The sequence below is a fragment of the Phaenicophaeus curvirostris genome, chromosome 1 (assembly GCF_032191515.1).
Source record: "Phaenicophaeus curvirostris isolate KB17595 chromosome 1, BPBGC_Pcur_1.0, whole genome shotgun sequence".
Classification (NCBI taxonomy): Eukaryota; Metazoa; Chordata; class Aves; order Cuculiformes; family Cuculidae; genus Phaenicophaeus; species Phaenicophaeus curvirostris.
This window is the reverse complement of record NC_091392.1, coordinates 55,393,926-55,407,403: the sequence shown is the minus strand read 5'-3', so window position 1 is coordinate 55,407,403 and position 13,478 is coordinate 55,393,926. Positions and strand designations below refer to the sequence as shown.

General features: G+C 37.3%; 1 protein-coding gene across 3 annotated transcripts in view; it reads left to right on the top strand.

Moving 5' to 3' along the window:
- Positions 1-13,478, top strand: part of KITLG (KIT ligand) — a 55,599-nt gene that overhangs the window by 814 nt on the left and 41,307 nt on the right. Inside the window, exon 1 of one of the 3 annotated variants that reach the window (XM_069858492.1) lies at positions 681-1,665. The exons of the other annotated variants lie outside the window; for them this stretch is intronic. The gene's annotated coding sequence lies outside the window, so the exon portion shown is untranslated. Of the gene's footprint in view, positions 1-680; positions 1,666-13,478 lie in introns of those variants that run through there. 3 annotated transcript variants of the gene reach the window in all.

The window sequence follows — 13,478 nt, the reverse complement described above, 5'->3', positions numbered from 1 at the left end:
TTTAAATGGAAGCGTGGGGAGAGACACGAGTGGGAAAATCGTCCCGTAAGAAGAGGAAACGCTAAAGAGAGAAAAGTTGGAGGCTTTGACTCCGCGAGGTGCTGGGACCATCCTGACTGACCGCTCGGTGCCGAGACTCAGCTAGGAGAGAGAACAAAGCGTGGACACAAACACCGCTGGTCTTGTGCCTCCCCTTCTCCTTCTTGCTTAGAAGCAAAGATACTTTTTGCCTTCATCTGTTTCTTGGCGACTGCTGGGTCGCCGTGTGCCAGTAGCCTGAAGACACTTCAGGGTACAGTCATTGGCAAAGACACAAAATATATTTTTTTTTTAAAGAAGGAAAGTCCTTGCTGAAGTCTTTTGGGCAGTTAAATAGTTTTGCAAGACATGACAGGAACTAGAAATACTTGCTTTTTGAAATATTTAAATCTCAGCTGGCCAAAGCACTAGGAAATGTACGCGTGCTTAAGGAGTTATAACTTGGAGACTTAATTTTTGTGATGCTGAACTACAGTCAAGTGTTATCTGAAATTATCAGTGTATTTCATTGTGGTTATTCCTTTTAGATGACTAAAGCTTCTTTGCACCTCAAAGCTGTTGTTTCAGCCCCTAGATACAAACTCGGTCAAATACGCTGAATAGATTATTAGTTGGAAAGGGTCTCTTAACGTGTAAGAGCTATATTTATGCTTCCTTACTTATATTCATTCACTTAATATCAGAGTGTGTAACAATAAATTCATGAGATGTTATCCTTGCCTATGGAAATGTACACGTAGGGCTGTTTCTTTAGAGAAGTAAAAACTGTTCAGCAAACGAATGAGGATTTCTGAATGCAAGTGGTCAAGAGTTTTATTTCAAATGAACTGTAAACTTCTAAAACCGACAGAGTACTTTGCAAATTCAGAGCAAAGCAGGAACAATCTCTGTCTCCCAGTAAACAGGGAAAGACAGGCAGTCTTGGCATTTAGGACCATATGGCTTGACTCAGGGACTCACGAGCTGTAGCCGGTGGAACAGCTTCTTGTCATGGTGGTGAAGCATCTGTCAGGCTTCAAGCAGTTATGCTTCCTGCTTTTTGGAAGCAGTGACAGACTCCTAGCTCTCCAAAGGACCAGTTTCTTCATTTTAAGGATTAGCAAACAAATGTGATACTAAACAATTAATCATTCTGAGGGGATCAGATCAGGAGATACTTCAAGAAAGACTTTTCACTGAAGCTATGAAGACCCTTGTGCAAAGAGAGAGCAAGTGAAGTAAATACAAGGAGGAGGACTTAAGCACACTGGAGCACTCAGCACATTACAGTGAATTTTAATCTTTACGCTCTCCTGTCAATATTTTTGCCATTGTCTAGACTGGTAACTGTCATAGTGAAAAGAACAGGACTGAGAAACAAGGAAAGAAGTTAACATTTCTTTTAATAAAATATTTTGCAATAGACATAGCGCAGAGTGTAAGATCCACTCTATCACCGAGCCATGAAAACACTTAGTAATACCTGGATAATGTTTAAAATAAATCAGGGACTTTGATGTTCGAGGTAATGTTACACAGGCATAATATTTAACTAGTGCAGCTGAAGGAGTAGCTGAGTCATACGTCAGTGCAACGGAAGTGCTGCAAGAGAAGAGTCGTGCTGAATGCTGGACTAGAAGTAAGCAGGTTGGTCAGTTTATTTAAAGTGTTCTTAACCTGAGAAACCACAGGAACTGCAGAAGCATGTTCCCCAACTGTGTCAGTACTAGAAGGACTTTCTGAAATCATACATTTTCATAAATAAATAGCCCCTTGTTTTAAAAGTATCAGCACCTTGTGGATATTTTTTTTAAGTAATAATTTCTTTAAAAATGTGATTTAACATTTAGAGTCCAGTCAAATAAATCGTTTTTGAAGTGAGACTGTTTTCATGAATTAATCTTATTGAAAGATTATTTGTATGAGAGGATTTGCAGGCCTACATACTCAGTAATTAAAACTATTATCAGAAGTGACTTCGTGTCATTTTGCATGTTAATATTACAACAAATAAAATATCACTGACATCTGGACAGCCTTTACATTTTGAGTAAAACAGGATAAGTGGTGGCAGTATGAGACATTCCTGCAAAAATGTGTAGCAGATTTCCAATTTGCTTGTTCTTTGTTTGATTTGAAGACAATCTAAATAGGATTAGGTTACAAAGAAATATGTTGTAAGGAGTGCTCATCTATGGGACTAGCTCAGAAGGCTGCTGACATTCAGGAATCGCAGATATTTGGTTCAGGCACTTGATATTCAGCAGTGAGTTAGGTGCACAACCTCTAAAGCCTCAGATCGGCTTAGATCAGTCAGCTTTTTACCTCTGAATGTGCACATTATTGCTCGTAGTTAAATGGCCTTCTTAGGTTGTTCTATCTGTAGTATGTTTGTGTCACTGAAGTGGGAGCCTCTGCAGAAATTACTATGGAATGGTACTTGGAATAAGAGTTAATACACAAACTGCCCACTCCAGTCTGATATTGGCAGGCTAAATCAGAAATGCCAAACAGTTATCCGATACCTTGGTTCAAGCTTGCAGAGTCACTATGTTGTGGGAAATAGTGAGCTCTGATCTTTCTTACTCATTCTGAAAAAAAAAACCACTAGGCACGGGAAGGCATTTGGAGTTCACGGTAGGTATAGATCTGCTGCTCCTCAAGATAGAAAAAGAGAACTTGCTGGAGCCAGAAATTGTGCTGTTCACATTGAGTAATGGACTAAGTGCTCTTTCTCTTTTCTCTGGATTTTAACCCTGCTGAGGGAAGGCCATTTTCTGAGTACTGCAGCTGGAAGGAATATCCTCGACTAACGTGTCATATGGTGAATAAACAGCAAATCACCCAGGAGACTCCAGTGTGAGGGAGCATTTCGTAAGGCATGTTCAGTGATCTCTTTGTTCTTGTTTTAATTCTCCTGCTTGTGTTGCACACCTGTAAGTTTTTATCTCCACGAACCATGTGACACTTGGCTTTGTACCTTAGGCTGAGGCTGCTGACCCAGTCTGCTTCTGACCTAGTTCTGCCATCACAGTGAAATCTAGTTTCTCTTTTTGTGCATTGCATGTCAGTTGTTCAGGTACAGTTCTACTAGCTGACAGTGCCATTCTCCAAGTTTTGTTATGTGACTTAATGGTATGCTGGCTCATGTAATCGCCATATTGTACGAAAGTTAAGAGTTGGCAAGATGCAGCCCTTGGCTTCGTGTGGGCAATGCTCAGTATGCAGTATGTAAACACAACACCCATTTATTTGAAGCAAGGCAGGAAAAATCTCCCTACGCAATTCCACTCAAGTGGTGTGGGAGCTGACAGATGAAAACGAAAGCGTTTGTTCTCGCCCTGGTCTTCAGTATGCCAAACCTGAGGTTAGTCAGCCTTTTAAACACTCTGCAGATCCACTTGGTTTTGTTTTTTTCCTGTGCTTTTCTGGAAAAAGGAAATGGATCAATGTAAGGTGAGTAGAGAGGGTTAGTTGTCCTCTTTATTTTTGCTGATTGGTCCATGGTTTCATTTTGTACCAACTTGTACGTAAACCTGCAAAACCGACATTCTTAAAGACTGAAATGCTGAAATGAAATGCTGAAATAAGTGACTTTGGGAAGCACACAAAATATAGCTTTCTTTGCTGGATGTTTTTTGTGATTGAGAAATGTAAGTAGTATCAGCCATCTACTAGTATGTGAATGAAAACTGAAAATATGTTGCAGTTAAAGAAAAAACAAAAATAATGCTAATTATTTTATTTGATTAAAGCTGGTAGCATACATAATATCTGAGGTCAATGAAAGCAGATACGCTAATGAAGGCATTATTTCTACTGTATGTCTAAATAAAAGCCAGTTTAGGAGTTCAGATTAATGAACACTTTGGATCACAATAATGTAGGAAATAAATTATCCTCTAATTTCCTAATGTTATCTAATAACTACTGGGTGAATGATTGATTGTTGTTCCTGTTTAAATAATATTTAAATTATATAATGTTGATGGATATGATAACTATTTTAAATACAATTAGGAATTTTCTTCGGCTTCATACATATTTTTGTACTATCATTGCTGTGTGGAGCAGACTTAAGTTTAGGTGCAAGGCAAAAAAAGCATCAAGTCTAAGATTTCACTACAGGTATTGCTTTAAGGAGGCCTTTGTGGTACTCACTGCTTTGCAGCCGTGCAGTTTTGCAAAGTAGGTAAGTCCTGAGGCTCCAGCTATTGCGTCACCATTTGCACTGATGCTAGAAGTGAGACTGGGTGTTTCAGTCTTGGGAGGCTGAGTGCAGATTACCCTCTGAAGGGCCAACAGTGCTCATTGACAGGGGTCGGGGTCTTAGAAGGCTCTCTCAAACAGGTCTGCTGTAAATCCGCCTTTACTGCTGTTAAAAAGCCCTTGTAAGCATGCAAGGATTGCAGCATTTGATTATTTTTCTTCTTTTTTTTTGCTGCAAAATCTACTGGATGGAGAAGATCAGGTTCAGGAATGAACCTCAAGATCATATTTTGCCCAAGCCTCAAAAGCTACCTCTTCTCACATCTGTCATTTGGCTCCTGTTTATAACAGCCATTTGTGTGGTATTTCTTAATGTTTTAATGAAGAATTTCTAAGAGTTAGGTTGGGTATCTTGGTACTTCACCTTCACTGACTTCCCACGAATTTGGGGCAGCAGGGCTGGGAAGTCAGAAAGGGGTGCGTGCTGGCAGCCTTGGGGCTGGGGAAAGAGGTGGATTTTGCACTTCAGCTCAGAGAGATATTCTGGATTTTGCACTTCAGCTCAGAGAGATATTCTGCAAAACCTGCAGGTTTAGGCTGGGCTGTCACGAGACAATGCGTGTATGGTCTACTGAGATTACCTCTGGGTTTGCAAATGACCTTGATTCAATTTAGACAGAAAAAGGTTAATCTAAAAGAATTTACCTGGTCATACTCAATGGAGTAAGAGAGACACAGGTTTACATCTTTTCTTTAGTAAGAACTTAGGTCTCAAAGAAGGGTCTAACCATCCAGACTTTCTTGTTGAAGCTGTTCTACTTTGTATAAGTAATTATGTATTGTGCCAGAAGGAAGAAAAAAAATCAAGTCCAGACTCTGGATTCAAAGTGTAACTTCAGTGTTGCTTTAAATCTGAACTGGTTCTATGCAGATTAAGGTTTTAACACCCCTGAGTTAAGTTGTACTTTAAGACCAAATTAACTGAGCTGCTAGGTTTATTTGTTCAATCTTGAATGTGGTCGACACACGAAGTAGAAATGTAGGGTGGATTGTATTTCGGGCCACAAGTCCAGATTCACAGATTGCAAATCATGCCAACCTCTGAACCTCCCTTCAGAAAGATGTAGGCATTTTCAAATCAGAGTCTGAAAAGGTCAGTCTGCCAGTTATATCTGTTCATGTAAACTTGCTATTTCTAAGCATGGCCATCCCGTATAACTGAACCTGGCTTCAACACAGTCACGTTAAATGTCTCCGTGACAATAAACCCTCACCCACTGTCTCTTTCATCTGGTCTTCTGCCTTTCTTTTGTTCTGCTGCCATCAGGTCCAGGGACAAGAGTTCACTGGCACTTAAGGCCAAGGATAAGTGTACTCCAGTTTGCTCTACCATCTCTTCTAAAGAAGTACCCGAAGAAGTTTTCAGAAGTACTCTAAATCCATCTTTAGGAATGTATGATGTATATGCAATCTTTGCAGTATGATAGTATTATTCATTTGCTGTGGCTGGAATCTCTGCTTTTTTTTTTGTAGTTTGTTCCTTGCAAGTAGTGAAAGTTTGTAAGAAATCCAAATATCTCAACCCACTCAACTGGTGTCCACATGCACAGAAAGGAACACACACCAGCTGTTCATATTCAATAGTCTTTATTTGGATGCCTACCTCTGTCTGTGCATAAACTTGCTTACAGTGAAGGTCTTAAGCGTGTTGTGCAAGCCTTCTGCCTGACAGGTTTGAAAATCTCTGTGTAATGTGGACACAGCCAAACCCCAGGGAATGTCCTCCTTCAGCCTAGAATAACATATGTGCCAAAGTACCTGCCAACAGTGTGTATTTCCTTTACAGTAGAGACATAATCTGTGTATGAACTCACACAATGCTTTACACTGAAGGAAGTTACAATAGAACCTTTTCAGAATAATGGTTTATCTGAGTCCTGTACAGAATAATCTTAAACCCTTCCTGTCAGCTGGATCTATATCTTTTTCTTTGCACATATCTGTTCTTTATTGTTGAACTCGGAATTCAGTGACAGGTGAAGTTAATTCGTCATTCCTCAACTGTTTTTTTGAAAGGAGTTTTATGATGATACATGGTAGGTATATACATTTTATTTTAATTTGAAAGTATAAAGAAAAGAAGTTTTCCTTGCTACTTTGTTTCTGCTTGGTAGCAGCAGACCAATATATATGTCTTCCATTTATATTTGCAGTATGATACATTGTCACTGGGTGGATTCTTCAGTCTGTTTAGAAACACATGAACTCTAATTACTTTTGGAAAAAAGTTATTCTGGCGCTATCAGTCATATTGTAAAACTAAGTTGTGCATGTCCTGACACTATTCCTGTTTAGAAAAGGAAAATGAACTCTGCAAATCATATAGCAGCTTTTTCTAAGAGCTGCTCCTGGACGAAAGAATGAACTTAATGGTGTTTACAGCACATACTGAAATTCTGAGTAATACACTCAGCATGTACAAGACTCATTATTTAAAAGTGTGATTTTGAACTGTGTCTGTAAATGTGAAGGTTTTAAAGGTTGTAGGGAGGCTTGTTCCTCCATGTCATGTTGATCAAAAAAATTCCTCTCTGTTTATGGAGATTTCATAATTGTGTAAAATGAGAATAGAGTATTAAGGTGCTGACTTCCATGTTTTAACTGAAGTAATGAACTGAAGTAAGGCAGTAAGGAGTCAGGCATGATGCGTTTAAAGTAATAATATGTTGGATACATGCAAAATAATTCATTAAATAAAAAAAAAAGTGCTTAGAAAGTTAGGGAGGTTGAAATTAAAGCATGCTAAAGTTTTATTGTAAGGAAGTGCTAAGTTCCAGCCCTCTAATTTCCACCTTCCATTTAGTTGTTTTTAAGTGAACTCAGCAAAATGTGTGTTTTGCATTAAATGGCAAGCAGACAATATTATGCAGTATGTCTTTAAACTGATATAGATCTGAGTGTCAGTTCTTGAGATTTGTTTTTCTCCTACTTCTTTGAAGCATGCAGAAGTAGGAACGTTAGTCAGCCAAATGAGTTTAGGAAGCTTGTATAACACTGCTTGGCACCCTCTTTCATTTGGATTAAAAAGTATGTTCCTGCATAAACAGAGCTTTTTGGTGGTTATTTTAAAAAGGAGGAAAAAAACTGTATCTTCAACATTCACAATTGCTGTCTCTTTCAAATTACTGTGGTTCTGAAACATGTGGATTGTTTTTCTATTCTGATAGCAAAACCTATCAGCACTGTATTTGACACCAGTTTAAGTGGTTTTGATGGGTATTGCATTCTTTATTTTCAAGGAAATATGAACCTTATTTATAAACCTTAATTTTAAATACTGTCACTGAAGCTGCTTTGATCTTTTGTATTATAATCCCTGGTACAGAATATGCCCTAGATTTGCCATGCCTTCTCTAAATCAATGTCCTTTAAAAATTCCAGCCATAATCAGTCTGTTCCAAACTGTAAATTTATTTAGTATTTGTTCCTTTAGCAGTGTAAAGCTGGGTAGTGAAAGCTCTCTTTTCAGGCTACTAAATCCAGTGAAAAATGTGTTGTTTAAAAAGTATACCCCTTCCCAAGCATGGTGGTGTTCATAATCCCCTATCAATTTTCTTCTGCCTGGGATGCAGGAAAACTGACAGTGTTACTGTCATTTTTTTTTGTGCACCTTTCCTGCCCTCTGCCTTATGTAAGGCAGCATCCTCACCTTGGACAATAAAAATTTAGCACTTCTGGCATTCAGAATACTGAAAGTATCTCTGTCACTATCCTGTTTCTTTCCACACAACCTAAGCTTCATCTCTCCTGAATGTTTTCTACAATTTTTACAGTAGTCTATCCAGTGGCCATTTTTATTTCTCACAATCTGTTTGAGATCCACTTCAAATATTTATCTTCTGGATAACTTGGTTTTGTTGTATGTCATCTTGTCTGTAAAAAGTAGGCATCTCAAGATTAGAATGAATCCATTGTTCTGTGGAATATGTTTTTTATTTATGTGATGGCACTCATAAGCTATTAACACAGTTATAAAGAGCTCTCCCAAATATTGCTCTGCCATTTCTAGGAGTGACAATACCTTTTCCTTTGTATTTTAGTAAATTTTCTTAATGCTTCAAGAGAATTCTTGGTGGGTTTTTTTGGTTTGTTTTTTGTTTTTTTTTTCCTTTTTAAAGGGTCAGATACTTACTGAGACCAAAGGAAATCCTTTTAGAAGTAATTATTATTGTTTTCTCATATATCTCTCTCAGCTTTGTTATGTAACCCTGTTAGAAATATTTAATTTGGTATTTTCATTTGGCCTTTGAAAGACTCTGGCCTAAAAAGCTTTTTAAATCAACTGGACTGAATTTCTGTCCTCCTTCTCTTTCGCCTCAGCACGTTTCAGAAAGATCTCTTCTCACACACAGGTTTTAGGGATCAACTAGACATTTGCCAGTAATAGTCAGATTGTTTACGCTACTTTTGATTGTTTCCCACTGTAACGGAATGTTGTTGACACTTACAAATGGTCTGAGTCATATGTGAAGTTAATCTGATTTTAGCTTACTAGTTTATTTCTTTTGAAACAAGTCCCTCTTGTTTTGCATCCAAGGACATTATTTCAGTTGCTGTTGAATTAGTACATGTTTAAAGAGCTTATTGTCAAACTGTGGTGCACTTTTTGGCTTTATTCACTGTGGTAGATTCCTCTTCTTAACATACACTCTCCATCACAGAGCAAACAGCACAATTCCTACAAAACTGTAAAGAGTTTTTCCCATGCAAATTGACAAGTGTCACTTAAGTAAACTTACTAAGAAGCTGCCTCACTTATGAGAATACCTAACTTGTCTTACTGGAACTTTGGAGTATAGACATTGAAAAGTACATGCTCTGAAGAGATTTGCAGTCGTCTTCTCAATGATGAATTATGTTTTCTGTTAGATGAATTAGAAAGAAATTTCATGATAGGCTGGATGACTTAGTGTATCTTCTTTAAGAGGAGCAATCCTAGGAGACTTTTTAGAACTAGGTATAAAAATATCCTAATAAATAATTTTACATTGTGTCAGTATTTGCATGAACTTATTACCATATCTGTAACAAAGATGCTGTTGAACTCTTATCAAAGTAGCTTCACTACTGACAACTGTGGTTGTTTCTAATTCACGTGAATACTTTTGACCAAATGTAAAGCTCTAAAAGATGTAAACACACCACACAGAATTTACATCATCAGTAGGATAGCTTTTGTCAAAAGCTTGCATTGTGTTTTGTCATTGCAGATGTTGTAAGGACACCCAACATTTCTTATCGTTATTTATTAAATCCAAAGTACTGTATTATTGGTGTCTTTAGGATTATATTTTATATGCATCTGTTTTTAATACACACTCATGCTTCTTCAAAATCATACAGACTTAAGTAGCTTCTTTCTCAGATTATTTTTCTTCCAGTTCTAGCTACATCTCCATAGTCATACTAACCTGCAAACTGACTGACTCCTTCTTTCGGTATGTTTGCCACACGATTTCTGAAATGTTTAAGGAAATCAGCAAGTGGAGCTTCAGGTTTAAGTTTAGATATTTCCATTTCTCTCTAGTTAACATAACTCAAGCAAAAACATTGATGCAGCATTTGAATGATTTGTATTTGTATTCTTTCTGCAGTCACAGTTCTGTGACAATGATGTTAGCTAGGATGTAGCCTATGTCTTTTTAATCTAAGCTGAGAACACTTGCATGTTGATATATATCATTGGAATGTGCCTGTTCTTCCTGGATACATAAGGGAATTGTGAGGAAACACTGAAGTACTTGAAACACTGTGATGGAGTTGGCAGTTGTTATGGTATACAATTTCCAATCAAAGCCAAACAAAAAACATCTAAACCTCTCCCCAAGCCACCAGGATATTAGAATTACCATCTGTGTGGAGAGGTCTAAAGTTCAGGGCAAGATATAAATTCTAAACTGGGTTAAATTTACAGTAAAGGCAAGGTGTTTACAGGTTGATAATTATAGGTGATCATGGTGTTTCCTCCATTTTCTTAAGCGTATAGTAACTCTTAACACATTAACTCTCAGTTCTCATCTGTAGAGTTAATTAATATGTCCAGAATTTAAATAATTTTTCTTAACACCTTGCCTCTATTGTTGTGTTGGCAGCAGATCTTCCTCTATTTAAATCGGTTAGTAGAGGGAAGGTGGGAACTCTATATTAATAGAGTTCAGTGAAAGGAATAGAAAAACCCAGCTACTGTGAAATATATGCTTTCAACGTACTAATTCTAAGAAAAAAACTAAGTAGTCACACATTGTATCTCCCTTATCATAATAATTTGAGGAAAAAAATATTGAGGGACAGAAAGCAAAGTGTAGGAATAAGCCATTAATTTGTAACAACATGGCAAAAGCCTAAGAGATAATGTTCCCTAATTGTCAGCAATCTCATATAGTTCAATCTGGTAAGAAGACTCGCAGATTGATGACTACATGTGCAAGCTACAGAAGTTACTCATGTTAATTGAAACTAAAAGAGATTCTGAGGAACTTTGTAAAGGTTTAGAGAAGATAGGAGAACAGATGGCACGATGTCAAGTGGAGTGCATTGTATTGAAGAGGCAGAGGGATGCATTTTGGGAGGAATGTTTTGAACTAATTGTAACTACATTAATAACAGCAGTTTGTTATTGTAGCAATACTTGGTCAGGAAAAATGGATGAAAAATACCTGTATTGTACCTGCAGTAGGGACAAATCAATTGACATGCTAGGATGCAGTAGGCACAGAAAAATAAATGTAAAATGGGTGTGCTTTTATGATGGTCAAAGTAAGCCATCTTGAAATAAAGTCCTGATTGCTCCATCGGAAAAAAAGAATGTAACAGAAATACTGGTCCTAAAATAGGCAAAAGCATTCTGTGGAAGCAATGCATATATGGAGGGAAACAAAGCTGAGGGCAAAAAAACTACTGAGTGATATGCAGGAAGTAGTAGAGAGAATGGTTACTGAACATTACTGATCCTTTCTTGGTACAAGAGCGAAGAAGTATTTAACACAATGAAAGTCAGAAGATGCTAAAACAGGGAATGCTACCTCCACACACAATTAGCAGTCTAGAAAGGGGTTTTACACTAGATATATCATGGCTTGAAATACAGCTTGATATATGTTAGAGTGAGCCCAAGAGGTCACTTCCACCAAAAGGGGTAGTCTGAATCTTCTCATCCTTGCAATTCTCTTCTCCTCCTCCACTCATTCCTCAGGGAGTAGTTTTCTGTGTCTGAGCTGAATTGGCTAGTCGCTGTCTGTGAATTTACTGACTTGCTGAGGGGTCGAGTGAATGTCAGATAGAGGGAAGCCGCCAAGAAGGAGATGCTGAAAGCCCTCTCTCAGCAGCAGGGAGCTGTTAGATTGCTTCAGACCATCTCATTAACCTAGACTGAAGGAAAAAAGGATTATATGCTTAAGTAGGCGAAAAACCATGTTTAGTTTAGTTCACACTCTGACCATGAAAGGTTGCTTATCTTCTAATTCATGCTATTAAGAAGAAATTTTCAAATTGGCAATATTCTGTGAGTGTGAATGATTAGGTTTCTTCATTTTTCTGTGGCTACCAGACTGATCGTGTATCGATCTGACACTTCTTATTTTCCAAATCTTCATTGCCTTAATTGCACAAGTCAGACTTGGCCTAATTATAAACCCAATTTCATATACAACCATCTGCCAAAATTACCATCTGTAACAATTCACCCTTTAGTTTTGAGGAGAGGAAAACCCTTTGAAATGTATTGTAGCAGAACTCCAGTTACACGTGAAAGTAATGACAGCTGAGACATTTATACTGAAAGATCATTCTTTCAGCATGTGAGTATGAATGGTTAGAACTCAAAATTTTATGCAGTTCTGACATATTGCATAGCTCTAGCCACTGAAAGACAGTGGAATTTCCATGGACCATCCCTGAAAGACAGTCTTTTCCTGTACTTCAGTATCAGCAGAAGTGTGTCCGCCCCTTCTAGGGGTGCATAGGAATTCAAAACATACTTGAATCTCTGATGCAGTAATGCAGTCACTGGCTTTTTGTGTTATAGGAAACATTTTGATCAGTCCTATCCCATTGCATTTTTGCCATCTTCAAATTACATTGCCCTGGAACAACCTTATGTATCTTTAAATTCCTGAAATGGCCATTCTGGCATTTTGCTTTCTTTAAAAAGAATAAATGCATATGTCTCCTGAAAATAATTTCAGAAAGAACTTGTAGAAATAACAATGGGACGATGCATTTAATAAATTGTTGAAAAGGAACTGATGTTTATTTTCTGTGGTTAAAGAATGTGAAGTTGGAATAGTAATTACATAGGTGTTTTTGACTTACGGAAATGTTTTCAATTTAGATCAAAAACTTTAAAAGAGATAGCTGATTTGTTCTTGCTAATATACCAAATTAATTGCTTTAACACAAGGCGTAATGTATTTGTAATTCCAGCTTGCTGAGGTAAATGGCTTATTGCCTGCCCAGTGCTTATGTTGTCTTGCAAGCATACTTAAATGTTTTGAAGATTAGTTTCTAATTTGACATGTCAGTTACCTGATTTATCTACAGTCCCACAAGCTGTAACTTCAAGGCATTTGAGATTAATCTCATCCATCAGTCTATTACTTTGGATGAATATTCTTTTAAAAAAAAAAGATTCATTCTTCACATCCATTTATTCAGTGTAAATGTACGATTGTGTTATTCTTTCAGAGATCATTACCTTAAAGCTTGAGTTTTGAGTATGTATAGGAAAGCATCTGGTTAAAAGTATGTAGGAAATAAAATGCTTAGAGCATTTTTTAGGAGTAAAATTGTTTACTGGGTAGCTTTCATAAATAAATACGAGAAAATTGAGTTGGAAAAAGTTCTGGGTTTTGTAGTAAGAAAGCAATTTAAATCTGGTTATGTTTTACTCTGTACTTTGGAAACAGTTGAGATAAACTTGATTCTCACAAACATCTTTTGGTGCACTAGTAAGATGTACAGCTCGGCTTGTCAGGTACAGTTATGAAAAGTACAAAATCAAGATCTACTGAATTCTTGAGAAGGGCTAGTTTTAAGTAGGTGTAGAAAGCACATAAGCCTAGCAGAGTTGCTTCTGGTGGGCTCATTGAAACATTTTGATTACTGACAAAAATGCAGTCATATGCTGCAAGTTTTTTAACAGTAGTTTAAAATTACGTGTTTCCTGGGATGACGGGCCTTCTGATAAGCCAATT